Consider the following 16,075-nt stretch of genomic DNA (forward strand, 5'->3'; position numbering starts at 1 on the left):
GATGGTAACATTTCTGGAACTCATCTTCTGTAATATCCTCCAAGACCCTCGTCACAGCTTTTTAGACATCTTGTGTTGTATGAAAATGGTATCCCTTGACCGCCATTTTGACTCTTTGAAGTAGAAAGAAGTCGCACGGAACTATATCTGGTGAATAAGGTGGCTGTGGTAGTACTGAAATTTGTTTTGATGTTAAAAATTGCTGTTCTGACAGAGCAGTATGGGATGGCGCATTATCGTGATGCAGAATCCAATTATCAGCAATGTTGGCACGGACACGAAGAACTCGTTTACGAAGTCTTTCTAAAATTTCTTTGTAGAAATATTGGTTAACTGTTTGCCAAGGAGGCACCCACTCTTTATGAACAATTCCCTTGGAATCGAAGAAACACACAAGCATGCATTTCACTTTTGACTTTGACATGCGAGCCTTTTTTTGGTCTGGGTGATCCCTTTGAGCACCATTGCGAACTTTGGCGTTTTGTCTCTGGATCTTACTGAAAAAACCAACCTTCATCACCAGTGATAACACGGCTCAACAAATCTGGATTAATTTCCGTTTGCTCTAACAGATCGGCTGCCACATTTTTCCGTGTTTCTCACTGTTGCTGTGTGAGATTTTTGGGGACCATTTCTGCACAAATCTTTCTCATACCAAGATCTTCAGTTAATAGTAGACGAACTGTTTCTCGATTGATGTTGAGTTCTGCAATCATTTTCACGGATAATCTTCGATCAGATCGTACGATATCACGCACCCTGGTCAAGTTGACATCTCTCCGTGAGGTTGATGGTCGTCCACTGCGGTCTTCATCTTCAACATTCGTTTTGCCTTAACTAAAAATTTTATGCCACCGAAAAACTTGAGCTATTGACATAACCTCCTCTCCAAAAGCCTTCTGAAGCTTACCGTAAGTTGTCGTCGCGTTTTCACCCGATTTAACGCAAAAAGAAATGGCATACCGTTGCGCAATATTTTGCGGTTTCATTTCTGTGACGAGAGACATAAACACGTGTTCATTTATTACAGCACAACTCACGACTGAGCAGTTACATCAATGTGCCGCTTGGACTACAAGTAGCTTATAGACCAAGGTCAAAGATTGTGTGCCTACGCAAGCTGCAGGTTGCCACATCTTGCAAAGAAAAATCAGTCTCATTACTTTATTGTCGCACCTCATATAATCGTGACCATTGATTGGTTGGAATAAGTAATCCAATACCTAAGTAAAAATGTTGCGTTTTATTTTCTTGAAACTTACTTAATTCAAACGTAGTTTAAATTGATTCTGTTGAATTCAAAACGTTATTAAATGCGTATTATAAAATCAAGACTGTCTTCGTAGTCGACGGTCCAAATTTTATATAACCCCCTTGATCAACTAATTTTTCTATAGCACGGATTTACGGGAAAAAGTGAGTAAATCACTACTAAAATGTCATATTTATTCTATTCCATAATGTTTTCATATGCTTTAAAGGAATAAAAAATAAACGTGAGAAATCTAAAAACTAATGTCTGCTCGCTCGATTGGGTCTACTAATGATAATAAGTACGAGTATATCTATCTAAATACTACTATTTGTTGCGTGCGTTGTATATTTTTAAAATGTTATTGCTTCGATGGGAGTTTTCGTTGACAATAATTAATAGTATAATCTGTGTATCAATACTTCCGTTTTAAGGTCATATTATAAAGCAATGCCTAGGTAGCCTCAATTTTCCTCTTTCTTTAAATGATGAATATTACGTTAATAATGAAGGCGGGAAACCATCCAAACACCTAATTTTATATATAAAATCTACACTACATATGCCACTTTATGAAATAATGTGTTACACATTTTTACCCTTTTTTGAATGGAGAATCAAAAACAGGTAAAAATAGTAGTAAAATCAAAGAAAATTGACTATTTATCGACTCAAAAATTTGACTTTTCTATTTTTTTCTCATACAAACTCCATTACTGGTCCAATAGCAACAATTTTTTCCAGAAAACATTGTGAAATATTTTTTTTAAATCATAGTACTGTCACATACATAATTTTAGTAATTTTTTGTTGTTATTATTTGCATTACTGGATCGTTAAAGCAACTACTTTGCGGATATAATTTAACTGTTTTTACTTTCTTGTACGAAGTAAAGGAAGTATTGCGATCGCGAAAAATTTCGGTTTTCAGATTTCAACGGCAATATCCATTTTGACCATCCGTGAATCCATTTTGACTAGGTCGGCGTGTCTGTACGTACTTATGAACAGTTTTGTATCTCGCATAACTCAAAAACGATTACCCATAGGATATTGAAATTTTGGATTTAGGACAGTTGTAACATCTAGCTGTGCACCTCCCTTTTAATTGCAATCGACTAGACCAAAAGTGTCCAAAAAAAGCCCAACTGTAGTAACTTTTTTTTAACTTTTTTCTTCACTGTAGTAAATAAACCCTCATTGAGGGATTTCAACAATATATCGTAAATGGTACTTATATTCATTGGCTTCAGAGTTATAGCTAAATAAAATTGCAATTAATGAAATATTTGGATCTTACAAGGAGAGGCACATCCCTTTTTTAACCTTTTTTTTTTTAATTTAAATATATTGATTTATTAATAATTAATCTACGATTGTAAAAAATAATTTTACAATAAATAATAATTCAATAATAACAATAAAAAAAATATGAAAAAATATCATAAGTTATTAATAAAATAAAATTTTATGTTCTTTTCATTTTAAAAAAAAATGTAATTTAATAAGCATACAAGGAAGTCATTTCCACATATGAAAATTTAGAAAAATAGTATAACAATTCATATTGTCCTACTCCAGAGATTCAGATCACATTTAACAGCAATCTCTTTACATCACTTCCTACATTCCTGTTTTTCTTACTTTTATCAATTCTAGGTTTCTCGCCTTCATGTTTCTAAAAACAAGAGATATAATATTAAAAATTAAAAAACTATCAAACGTTGCTCTTTAATACAGGATAATTAAAGAGCATGTGAGTGACAACTTTGTTTGTATAAAGTATAATTTTCTTTTCAAACTTTTTATATTTATTTAAATATATTATATACAACATTTATTTCCGTGACTGTTACGGAAATAAATTAATAAAATTTACTGCCGTAATTCATTCATTTAACATCACAGCAGATCTTAAAACACAACTATTTTCATTTCAATATAAATAAATCTATATTGAAAATACTGTCGATTATCGATTTAGAATCTTAAATGATTTTTTGTGGCCTTTTAGTTACAAGTAAACAAACATACATATACACAATTATATAGCCTATGATACTTCTGGTAACATAAGGATACCAACACGAGATCATACATCTAAATCAGTTCAGCTACTGAACTACTATGGTGGAACAAACATATATACATATACCCTAAATAAATTACACTCCTTTTTGGGCAGTTGCGTAAAAAGTTTTTTTGTAATAAGGCATCATTATTTTAAATTAAATAAAAAAATTATAAAATAAAATAAAATTTTGAAACAACTTAAAAAAAGGTTTAATTAATTCTTTAAAATTTTAACTGTTTTACAACTGTTTTTAATTCAGCGCAGACTTTCTGAAAATTGGAATTTTAATAATTGAGAAAATATGTTTTTTTTTTATTTACTCTATGTCAAAATAATGAAGGTGTCACCTGCAGGGTTAAGACATTTCGGTGGGCTCAACATGCTGAACATTTAACTCAGCAAAAGAGGGCAATAGGAAACCACTTCATTCCTCATATTCCCTAGTAATCATGGCACAGAATGGTTTTTTATTCTTGAAGGTAGTTAAGTTCATTTTTGAGGGTGACTTATGATTCATTTTACAGTCACCTAGAAATCAATAAGGGTTATGGTATTTAACATAAATATATTTTTAAAGATTTTTTTAATTTTTACTATGTAACGAAAAAATAATTTTATATTACTTTACACGAAGATATCAGCTAAAAGACAAACAAACCAAGGGATGGAAACAGAGATATAATATAATTACAGAGTACAGGAAAGTTTAGGCAGCATAATTAAGCTAATAGATTAAAAAAGCAAATAAAAAAACTTATTGCAATTGTAAATTGTTGCTAACCAATTAAATTAAAAAAATGCTAATTTTTAATAAATTAGTAATATAAAATTTTTAATATTTTCACAAGAGGTAATACACAAGGAACTAAAAAGGGGAAATGATATGTTGGAAATATAAGTGGTGGGTGGGTATGGGTGTGAAAAGGATGAAATAAATGAGTGGACTTCTCATTTAAAAGGAATGAGAAATGAAAGTACCATCAGAAGCAGCAATATAATATAAAATAATAATAATAAATAAGTAAGCAAGCGCACGAATATATAATATAACACACGTCTATTGTTAATGAATAGATCAACGGTCGAATCTAATATCTTTTCATGAACAAAGCTTTCTCTCTCCATTCGTACACTACCCCCTCTTTTCCTGAACTATTTTGTCATGATACAAGAGAAGGGGATTCAAATTAAAATAGATTTATAGTCGAAACAACCTCTCCCTTTAGTTTCTATCCCCATATATCTACCCTTCTAAACCCTCAACAACACCATATACATATACAGCTAAGGGTTCTTTATTGAAACTCAAATATTGAATGTTGGTGTGCCTTTGTCAACATGTGGGGGCACTCTTCTTTGACAAATTCGTTTTGCCCTTTTGCCCTTACAAGCAGGTGCTTTATAGGATTAAAGAGTCATGTTTCTATCCCAATAAAAACTTAACTTTTTTTTCTAGACATACACACACACATATATACACAGAGATATGATATACATAAAAATCTGTGTTTTTATGTAGATGCTAAAATCTTTAAAGTACTTATTACTAACAGGAACAGGAAAAAAATAAAATATTTTTCTCTCTACAGTAAGAAGAAAACATGGAAGTAAATAGTTCATAAAATTAATAACTCATAAAATTAGATCTAATTACAAAATAATTAATACCTATTCAAAAAATAAATACAATTAATGAATAAAATTTTATGAGAATTAACTTGAAAAAACCAACTTATGTAGCCTTAAACTCAAATTCAAATGGTTAATTTTTTTTTTAATTCGGCTAGTATTTAAAATTAAATTGCAGACATGAAGTTGAACTTAACTGACATCCTGCACTAGATAATAGGGTCATCAAAAAAGGTTGCGTCAATTTAAAAATATCATATCTCAGAAACTACTAGAGATAATCAAACTAGTATTTTTTTTTTAAATTTACCAACTCAAAAAGTTTTTTTTTACATACCTTAGAATGTTTCAATATGAACTCCATTAATTGCTGTACAAGCATCCAGCTGATAATCGATCTCTACCCAGGTCTGTGATGTAACTGTGGCAACAGCAGGGGTAAGTCTTAAATGTTTTACATCCCTGATTTTTTCACTGTAGACAACAATTTTAACATAACCCCAAAGAAAAAAAATATATAGGGGTGTCAAATCTGGGCTTCTCAGAGGCCAAAGCAAAGAACTGGCCCTACCAATCCAACAATTTGGGAATCTTTCATCGAGAGTATGGGGTCTCACCAATTTGTTGAAACATTACAGCAAAGTACTTTGTTGTTTAATTAGGTCAACTTAGAGGAAAACACCCCCAATTTGATTATCGGCTGGATGTTTGAAGATAAAACAACAGAACTCATATTGAAACATTCTTGAGGTATGTAAAAAAAACTTTTTGAGTTTGTAAATTTAAAAAAAAAAATACTCATTTGATTATCTCTAGTAATTTCTGAGATATGATTTTTTAAATTGCCGCAACCTTTTTTGATGACCTGTTATATTTATTTACGTTAAAAATATGAAAAGGTTTTTAAAATTACTAACTAACATACTTTTAAATTAACAAAATTTTTTCTTTTCAGTATAAATAACATTCACCCATATATAAATACAATTATAAAATTATTAAAATTCCTCCATCTTAAAGCTCTTAAGACAGTGAATATTGAGCAGCATTGTTGCCAATCTTTACAATACCTGTCATTAAAAATGTTAGAAAAATTTTATTAAATCAAATGATACAAATATATTCAATTTAGGGAGTGTCTCATTAGTATGTTACTTTTTAATTTTTTTTTGAACAATTTCAAATCATTCAAGGGGGTATTTATATATTGTTTTCTATGTATCATGTATACAATGTTCATGTTGTAGTTAAAGTTTTTGAACAAACGTCCTGTTTAATGAAATAATATGCAAAATTTGATTCTGTTATGTGTAGTGCTCCTATGCGTGTTCTGTAAAACAGTAGGTAGTCACCAACCTATCAAACATAGTATTTAGAGAGAAAGGAGCTGAGATTAGCCAAAAGACCTATGGAAAAGAAATTTTAATTTATTAAAAATTTAGTCATTTAATATTTAGGAATTTTAAAACATAAAAAATGTAGTGGATATGAAATTTTTTCTGTTAGCTACATCAGCATATGAAGACCTTGCCTTCCCAAGTGGAAGACATTTAGTTTGAAGCCTGATCAGAACCAGTTATCTCATCTGATGCACTATGCTCTACACTCTTGTACTTTTAATTATCTAGAGATACTTGCAGTTCTTGAATAGAACGTTTTACTCATTTTATACTGAGTTCAACAATTTTGAGCTCCAAAATTTAATTTTTATAACAAATAATATTCAAGTAAATAAAATATGTACTTCAAAACTAAAATACAAAATGGACACAGTCAGTCGTAATTGATTTTGGACAGTTTAACCAATACTAAAGAGAGACCTACTGTATTAAGAATACTACAAGCAGTGTTTTCAGGAACACCAAACGTACATCGCTGACTGATTACTTCAACAGAATACTTCTATCATATTCCCATGTATCTTTTTTTTTGGATTTTTTTATATTTTTACATTTTTTTTCATTGGACGTATAATAATAAATTTAGTATCTGCAAAGTAGTTTGCACTTGTACAAAGCACACCTAAGGTTAACAATGGATGCTCTTCCCAACTATCCTGGTCACAATTTTGAAACAAAAATTTTAATTAAAAATTGTAATCTACAAATATCATTCAACCTAATAGCAAAGAGGCTTACCGTAAAATTTTATTGGCAATTTGAAAAATGTGTTCGCCTATACGTACATTTCAAACACACACAGATAAAATGCCAAAAGATCTATTTAAAACAATTCTTACAACAGTCAACCAAACAGGTATATGAACAAGGTATACACAGTCTGTGGATATTAATGCAACAAAAATAAAGAAGATATCTCAAATATCATACTAATCCATCAATAAATCTAAAGTAAACCTTGTTTGATTACTAAGGGTAATCCCAGAAAACAAACTAAAATACTCTTTTACTGTCTAATATGTTTCTTCTACCTATATGACAAAGACTACTAATTATATAACTACACATACACCTATGATTTCACTCACTTCAACAACTCTTTGTGACAATATGATTAATATGATACTTATCAAATTGTGTGCAATGATATTAACAATAAACAGAGACATGTACAAATAAATAATAGTCTTCTGTGAAAAAACTCATTTGTTTGTTAGACTCATAAAACAAGGAATTTACCTGAAATAAAGATTTTGGTGAGGTTGCAAACAGCTGTAAATCGGTTTGTTAATTACTACGGGAAAACAAATTTAGTTTTGGTTTTGCTTTAGGGATAAAATAAAAAAAACCTCAGTTATAACACAGGTAGGGAAGGTTCTCCGTCTATGAATCATGAGACCTTGCTGATGGTGAGGGGGCTTGAGTGCTCAGTGATACAGTATAGCTGGACTGAAGGTGCAACCATATCAAAGAGGTATCTGTTGAGATCCAAACTACTAAGGAATAATTCCTGAAAGAGGGCAGCAACTCTTTCAGCTTCAAATAAAGGACAGGAAGGAGACTGTTTTGTAATGAACAAGAAGATAGGGAAGACAATAGAGTATTTCAATATGCATAACGATAGAATCATTGTAATAAGGATAAAATCAAAACCTAAGCCGATAACGATTGTTAATATCTATATGCCTACAAGTGTCCATGATGATGATAAGGTAGAGTGTGTATACACGAAGAAATTGAGGAAGCAATTAAACACATAAAAGGGGATGAAAATTTAATAATAGTTGGAGATTGGAATGCAAGCATTCGAAAAGGCAAAGAAAGAAATATTGTAGATGAATATGGGCTGGACAAAAGGAATGAAAGAGGGGACTGACTTGTAGTTTTGCATGAAGTATAATTTAGTAATTGCCAACACCCAGTTTAAAAATCATAACAGAAGAATATACTCATAGAAAAGGCCAGGTGATACTGCAAGGTATAAGATATATTATATCACGATTAAACAAAGATATAGAAATCAACTTGTTGACTGCAAAGCTTACCCTGGAGCAGACATTGATAGCAACAATAATTTAGTGATAATGAAATGTAGTAGATTGGGGTAAAAAAAAACCCCAAAAAAGGTGTCCAATGACTCAGTGGAATTTAAGAGAAGCTTGAGAAAGAGGAGGTAAAGAATATTTTTGAGGAGGACACCGCAAGAGGTCTGAGTAAAAAAGATATGGTAGAAAATATAGAAGAAGAATGGGAGAATGTTAAAAAGGAAATTCTTGAATCAGCAGAAGCAAACTTAGGCGGAACAAAGAGGACTGGTAGAAAAACTTGAATATCAGAGGATATATATTGCAGCTGATGGATGAACATAGAAAATATAAGAATGCTAGTGATGAAGAAAGTAAAACAAACTAACAACAATTAAGAAATACAATAAACAGGGAGTGCAAACTAGCGAAAGAAGAGTGGATTAAATAAAAGTGTTAAGAAGTGGAAAGAGAAATGACCATTGGTAAAATAGACGAAGCATACAGGAAAATTTTGTGGCACATAAATTAAAATCTAATAATGTGTTATACAAAGATGGTACACATACTTGGCATTTACAGACCCAGAAAAGGCATTCGATAACATAGACTGGAATAAAATGTTCAGCATTTTAAAAACATTAGGGTTCAAGTACAGAGATAGAAGAACAATTGCTAACATTTACAGGAACCAAACAGCAACAGTAATGAAGAACATAAGAAAGAAACAGTAATAAAAAAGGGAGTCCGACAAGGATATTCCCTATCTCCATTACTTTTTAATCTTTACATAGAACTAGCAGTAACTGATGTTAACAAACAATTTAGATTTGGAATAACAATACAAGGTGAAAAGATAAAGATGCTACCATTTGCTGATGATACAGTAATTCTAGCTGAGAATAAAAGATTTAGAAGAAACAATGAACGACATAGATCAAGTCCTACTCAAGAACTACAGCATGAAAACAAACAAGAACAAAACAAGAGTAATGAAATGTAGTAGAAATAATGCAGATGGATGACTAAATATAAAAATAGGAAGAGAAAAGATTACAGAGGTAGAAGAATTTTGTTATTTGGGAAGTAGAATTAGTAAAGATGGATGAAGCAGGAGCGATATAAAATGCCAAATAGCACATGCAAAAAGCCTTCAATCAGAAACATAATTTGTTTATATCAAAAATTAATTTAAACATCAGGAAAACATTTTTGAAAATATATGTTTGGAGCGAAACTTTATATGAAAGTGAAACTTCCTTCCCAGGAGTACCTGAGAAGAAAAGACTAGAAGCTTTTGAAGTGTACTATATGAGAATGTTAAAAATCAGATGGGTGGATAAAATTACAAATGAAGAGGTCTTGCAGCAAATTGATGAAGAAAGAAGCATTTGGAAATATGTAGTTAAAACAAGAGACAGACTTATAGGCCACATATTACAGCATCTTGGAATAGTCGCTTTGATATTGGAGGGACAGGTAGGAGGGAAAAATTGGGCAGGCAAGCAGCATTTGGAATATGTAAAACAAATTGTTAAGGATGTAGGATGTAGGGGTATACCAAAATGAAATGACTGGCATTAGATAAGAAATCTTGGAGAGCTGCAACAAATTAGTCAAATGACTGAAGACAAAAAAGAAAAGGGAAAGATTAGAATTAAATACACCAATGGTTTATCACATTTGACAAACTACTGATCTGAAAATGCATTAATTTTACTTATGTAATTTATTAACAATAATTTTTATGTATATACATACATACACATGCGCATGTATATAATATAATATATTATATGGATATGTACATATTGAAATATAAATATATATTATCATTTATTTTTAAAAAATATAAGTGTTCTTGTTTGAGTTTTTTTTTATTAAACTGCTCAAAATGCATTTAAATTAAATATTTTTGTTAAAATCAAACAGGGTTTAATCTGACTTTTTAGCAGTACAATTTTTTTGTGATTATTAAACCACAATAAAGAAATTTTTCAACTAGAAAAGTATAAAATTTGAAACTTTTGTAAGAATCTTTTTTATAACTTTTGATTAAGGACCAATCCAGCACATAATTTAAGTTATTCAAACATAAATTTCCAATAATCTATTTAATAAAATCAATTTTAATAAAGCAATTTTAGTAATTTGGTATTACAATTATCACAACCAAAATGTAACAAGACTAACTTAACATTATTGAATTAAATTCATTAATTTTCCACAAGTTATTAAAGTTTTTTTATATAAAATTCACAATTTTACTTAACTAATTTAAAAAATGAAATAAACTTTTCTTAAAAACAATAAAACCACCTTTAATAAAATACACTTAAAATTAGATAACAATTTTTTTTTTTTAATTCTTTAAATTTCTACTTCTAGAAATTGATGACAGATTTAAAACAACTACCATAAACTTTTCTCCTAACAATTAGAAGCAGTGAGCATAATGTACTGATCTGAAGAAAAAAAACATTAACTTACTGCTTTTCAGAATCTTTTTTATATTAGACACCTACGATTCAAATGACATAAATAAAATTTTCTTTCTCTGAGAGTAATAATATTTACTATGCGGTTCTCTCTATTATGTCAGCTGCATGTCAAAGGACTTTGTATACTGGAATGAAACAATACATCCAGCTCATTTAAGACTTGAAAAAGATTTGAAAAAAGACTTGAAAAACAAGAAACCACTTCATTCCTCATTCTCCTTGATTTCTCATTCTCCTAATAAGTATGTTAAAGAATATTTATTAATTATTGAGAATGGTTATGCCATTTTTTGGAATGAATGTCTCATTACAGGTCACCTATAACCATTACAATTATGGAATCCAACATAGATACAGTAATAACTTACTGAATCCTAATTTAGCGCAAACATTAATAAGTCAAAATTAAAGAGTAAGCAACAACATGTTTTATGATAATTAATGTTTTACTGTAGTTGGTTTTGTTTTTTATACAAATTTTATTCTAATCTCAAAAAAAATTCAGTTTTATTAAAATTATATATCTATATATTCGTAAATAAAAGACAATCTTCATTTTCTGTGTGCCTAATAACTCAAAAACTACTCAACCAATTTTGCTGAAAATTTCACAATTTATTATTATTTGTCCCAAGAGTGTACATTTTATTACTCAAATAATAATAATATAACAACATAATATTTAATCATATAACTGTCTGAGGAAGTCTATATTGACACAGAAACGATCGATATAAACGTTATCTCTTGATATATACAACATTAAATATAGTAAAATAAGTTATAGGTTATTTATTTAAACATTTTTTTTAATGATTATATAGTAGCTAGATTGGTGAGGTTTGAGCTGTGGTAAACATTCTGTCAATAGCAAAGCATTGCTGGGTCCACTAGTAATATTTTTTAAAAATGCATTCTCTACAAAAAAAAATCCCTTTAAAAGAATCAGAAAAGAAACCTACGTCTTGATAAAGAATTTAAAAAATAATGTCAACCATGACAAAAACTCTCTGGAATGAGTGAATTCTGTGTTATATTTTTGTTAGATTTTCCAACTGCTTTTCTTAAATTTCAATATAAAAATACTTTGAATAATAAATGATTTAAAAATATATATTACTATACTATAAAAATCCAATAATGTCAAGAAAAAATTTAAAAACACTTTCAAGTATTTGGTCAACTTAATTATTTTTTTTTTATAAAGTTTTCCACTTAAATTATATGGAAAACTTATAATGGGACCACCAGATAAACTTTCTCCGCAGAATAAAATAATTCTTTTTTTTTTTTTAAATAAACAAAATCACATTTGATAGAGGTAAGGCTTCAACATACATAGAAAAAAAAAGCTAATGAACAAACTTAGAACTCTTCCTTGAAATCATTTAAAAATAAAAATGAATACTTTTGTACTTTAAAATTTTAAACCTTTTTTCCAAATGCTCACAGTTTGTTTCCAAAATGGTACTGCAATTATTTTACTTGTTTTACATATATAGATAGGTCAATAACAATGCATCAAATTTTAATCTTATAGCATATCAAAAGTGTCCTAAGTACACAATTATCAAATGAAGGACAAAGGATTACGCAACTACTGATTGTATGGTAAAAACTAAATGCTGAAAATATTAAAAACAAAGTTTTTATGAAAGAGCGGCAATTATTTTACTGTTCTTGAAAACATTAAAAAAAAGAATAGATTTTCAGAAAATAACTTGGAAAAAATCAATAGTAAAGATATGACATTAATTTTTTAATAATTATAAGCAAAATTTAAAGAAGATTATTTTTCATTGAATCTCTTATAAATTATATCATTTGTGTAAACCAGTTGTAAAAATGGTATATACAATAAAGAAAACTATCCTAAAAAAATAGATTATGTAAATCAAAACTTATTTCCATATTTCTAAAAAATAATCTATAAATAGAATCCAAAAAAAATGTTAATTTTTTCTTAGATAATTAATTCATTCGTAAGCTTAAAACATTTTTAACTGAATACTAAATGTAAATTTTCAGTGAATGAGAAATGATAAACCTGATTAGATTTAAAACTAAATCTTATAAATTCATAAAATTTAAAATCTTATTAAAACTTCTTGTATGTCAGCACATCTACGTTAGATTCATAAACTAACTTTTTAAATGTATTATCCTTCAAATAGAGCAACAAGGTAAAGGTATAGAGCAACAAGGCAGAGGTGCCACCGTAGATTAACTACCTTTTATTCATGTCATATAGGAAAAGAGGTAGAATCTTTATAATTATTGAAAAGTTATTATCTCTCGATATATACAACAACATTAACTAGTAAAAGAAGTTTTAGATTTATTTAAACATTTTTTTATGATTTAAATACTTAAAGGAATGTCTATCTTTAAGACTCTTAATGACATAGTAAAACATGAAAGACTGAAGTAACTAATGAGATTGGAAATGAAGGATAACCATGGCAGGAACAGAAGGAAAAACATGTTGAATTGGTGATGGAAACTTCATCACCACATTCTCACCACAGCTCAATTTTCTTTCCATCATACCTCTTCATTTTCCTTCTCAAAGTAAAATAGCAGATATCATATTGAAACAGAAATTTTTTATGAAAAATAGTTACAATATATTTTCCATCTAATCTCTACATACCCTAATGCAAAATTTTATAAAAATCAGAAAATATGTCAGACAATACATATGTTACTAATCAAAAAAGAAATCAACCAAATCCAAAAGCCTGCATTAAAACAGGATCTCACTTTGCTCAATCTATAAATATATGACAAAAACTTTCATGTTCTACACGTAAATAATGTTAATACACATTACTAGTTGGTAAACTAATAATAATTAGTTATAATTCTCCACTCCTTTCATGTTAATTTTTTAATCAAAATATTTATTATATCCTGCACCTTAAACAAATACCTGTTTCACAAATTCTGACATTTTTCTCTATTACTCAAACATAATGAAATGTATACACAAATAGCAATAATAAACTAAATGAATATGCGTAAATCAAATCCAATACACAATTTAAACACATTATTTCTCTGCCCAACATAAAATCATATCATCAGCAAAAACAACGGCTGATATCAGTATGAAAACAGCAGTCACTGAACATTATGCGAATGACAGAGAATGTATGTGGTGATTTTTTTAAAAATCAGTATTATTATAATGATGAGAACAGCAATCGCTGAACAACTCATTATTATTAACAAAATTTCTTTAGTAGTCTTTTTAAAAAAAGTTTACATTTATAACCAACATGGTCAAAAGCTTAACAGAGATTTTATTTCTTCTTATTAAATATTTTGTGTTTTCTGCAGTAGATGCCCATTTCTCAAAAATTTGAAATATAATTTGAGACCACAGTTTATATATTTATGTTTCTAGAAGTGAATTAATAAACATTGCTATAAATTTTGATTAAAATTATTAAAATCAATACTAATTGATAACTGAACCAGACTTCCTTTAAGATTAAGGTTAGGTTAAGGTAGGATAGGTTTTTCAAGACCCGCTGGCCTCTGTGGCACGAGTGGTAGCATCTTGGCCTTTCTTCTGGAGGTCCCGGGTTCGAATTCCGGTCAGGCATGACATTTTCAGGCAAGCTACAAATCATTCACCTCATCCTCTGAAGCAATACCTAACAATGATCCAAGAAGTAAAAAAAAAAAGGTTTTTCAAGACCCAAATCAGTTGATTTAGAAGACAAAAGTTCCAGCATTCAAATCCTAGTAAAGGCAGTTACTTTTATACTAGATTGTGGATACCGATTTTCTTTGGTGGTTGGATTTCAATTAACCACACATCTCAGAAATGATTGAACTGAGACTGTGCAAGACTATACTTCATTTACACGCATATATATCATTCTCATTCATCCTCTGAAGTAATACCGATATGGTAATTCCCAGAGGCTAAATGGGGAAAAAGAGAGAGGTTTTTCAATACATTTCTACAGCCGAAAATCCAATATTTAACATTCCCAAATGATAATTAATTAAATCACAGAAGCTAAAAGCTGTATTAAAACACCCCAGTATAATTAGTATTTGTTTCAAAAAAAAGTAAAATGTTAATAATATAGATTTAAAATTTTGTTTTAAAATACTTCAAAATGTTCTATGTAAGATTTTTTTAAATATTTTATTATATAACATTTGGTTGTTTGTTGTTATGAAAATTTAAATGTTTAATTAATATCACTGATTATTATTGACAAGAATGAAGAACAAAAATAGATTAGCAGTGATAATAAAATTAGATAACTCATAGTAAATTAATTTTAATTTAAAAGTAATAATAATTACTTTTATCATATGAAATCATATTTAGTAACATGCAAAATTTAACTGATCTTATTCCAGTAACAAAATAACCGAAATAATACATCATTAATTAGTTAATCTTTAAAAAAATATGATTATTTCAAAATACAAAAATATTTTTAATACATTTACGTCAGCAGTAACAGCATTGTTAACTATTGAGCTGTTTAGTAGGTATGTTAGTTATTTAATCTTAGGATATGAATTCAAGCTCTGTAATAAAAGAAGAAAGTATTTAATAAAACAAAAGAAAGAAATGAAATATTTCCACCAGAAATGTTTTCCTATTGTCCACCATATTTTCTCTAACAGTCAGTCATATAACACACATACTCACAGCATATTTTTCCATTCTCCATCTTTACCATTTGTATAGTCACAAAAAAATACATTTTTTAAACAATAGAAATAAAGAAATAGGTCAGATAACACAATAATAAATATAAAGAAGACAAATGACAAAACAATGAAAATAATTTATATATATAAATTAATGTTTTTATCAATCATATCATTCCTTTGTACTGTTAAATTATATTTTAAATTCCACTAATGTAAACCACCTAGTATAGAAGGTACTGTAATACGTGGATTAAGACACTCATAATTACATGTACCATTCTAATTATTTATCCAATGTTTCTATGACCAAAACTTAATAACATATTTTAATCCTTCATCAATATAATCACAATAAAATCAGAAAACATTCAATATGTTAAAAAATTTGTATTCATTCAATCCTGTAACATTAATGTAATATTAGAGATCATGATCAGTCAAACGAAGATAATTAATCATCACAACTTACAACATCCAGGATTAGATAAGTTACTATAACCGTTAAA

General features: G+C 28.8%; 1 protein-coding gene across 1 annotated transcript in view; it reads right to left on the reverse strand.

The window, feature by feature from the left end:
• Nucleotides 1-2,791: 2,791 nt before the first annotated feature.
• Nucleotides 2,792-16,075, reverse strand: part of LOC142331414 (CDK5 regulatory subunit-associated protein 3) — a 48,050-nt gene continuing 34,766 nt past the window's right edge. The window contains exon 11 of the mRNA XM_075377299.1: nt 2,792-2,930. The gene's annotated coding sequence lies outside the window, so the exon portion shown is untranslated. The remainder of the gene's footprint in view (nt 2,931-16,075) is intronic.

This window comes from Lycorma delicatula, chromosome 10 (genome assembly GCF_047948215.1).
Source record: "Lycorma delicatula isolate Av1 chromosome 10, ASM4794821v1, whole genome shotgun sequence".
Taxonomy (NCBI): domain Eukaryota; kingdom Metazoa; phylum Arthropoda; class Insecta; order Hemiptera; family Fulgoridae; genus Lycorma; species Lycorma delicatula.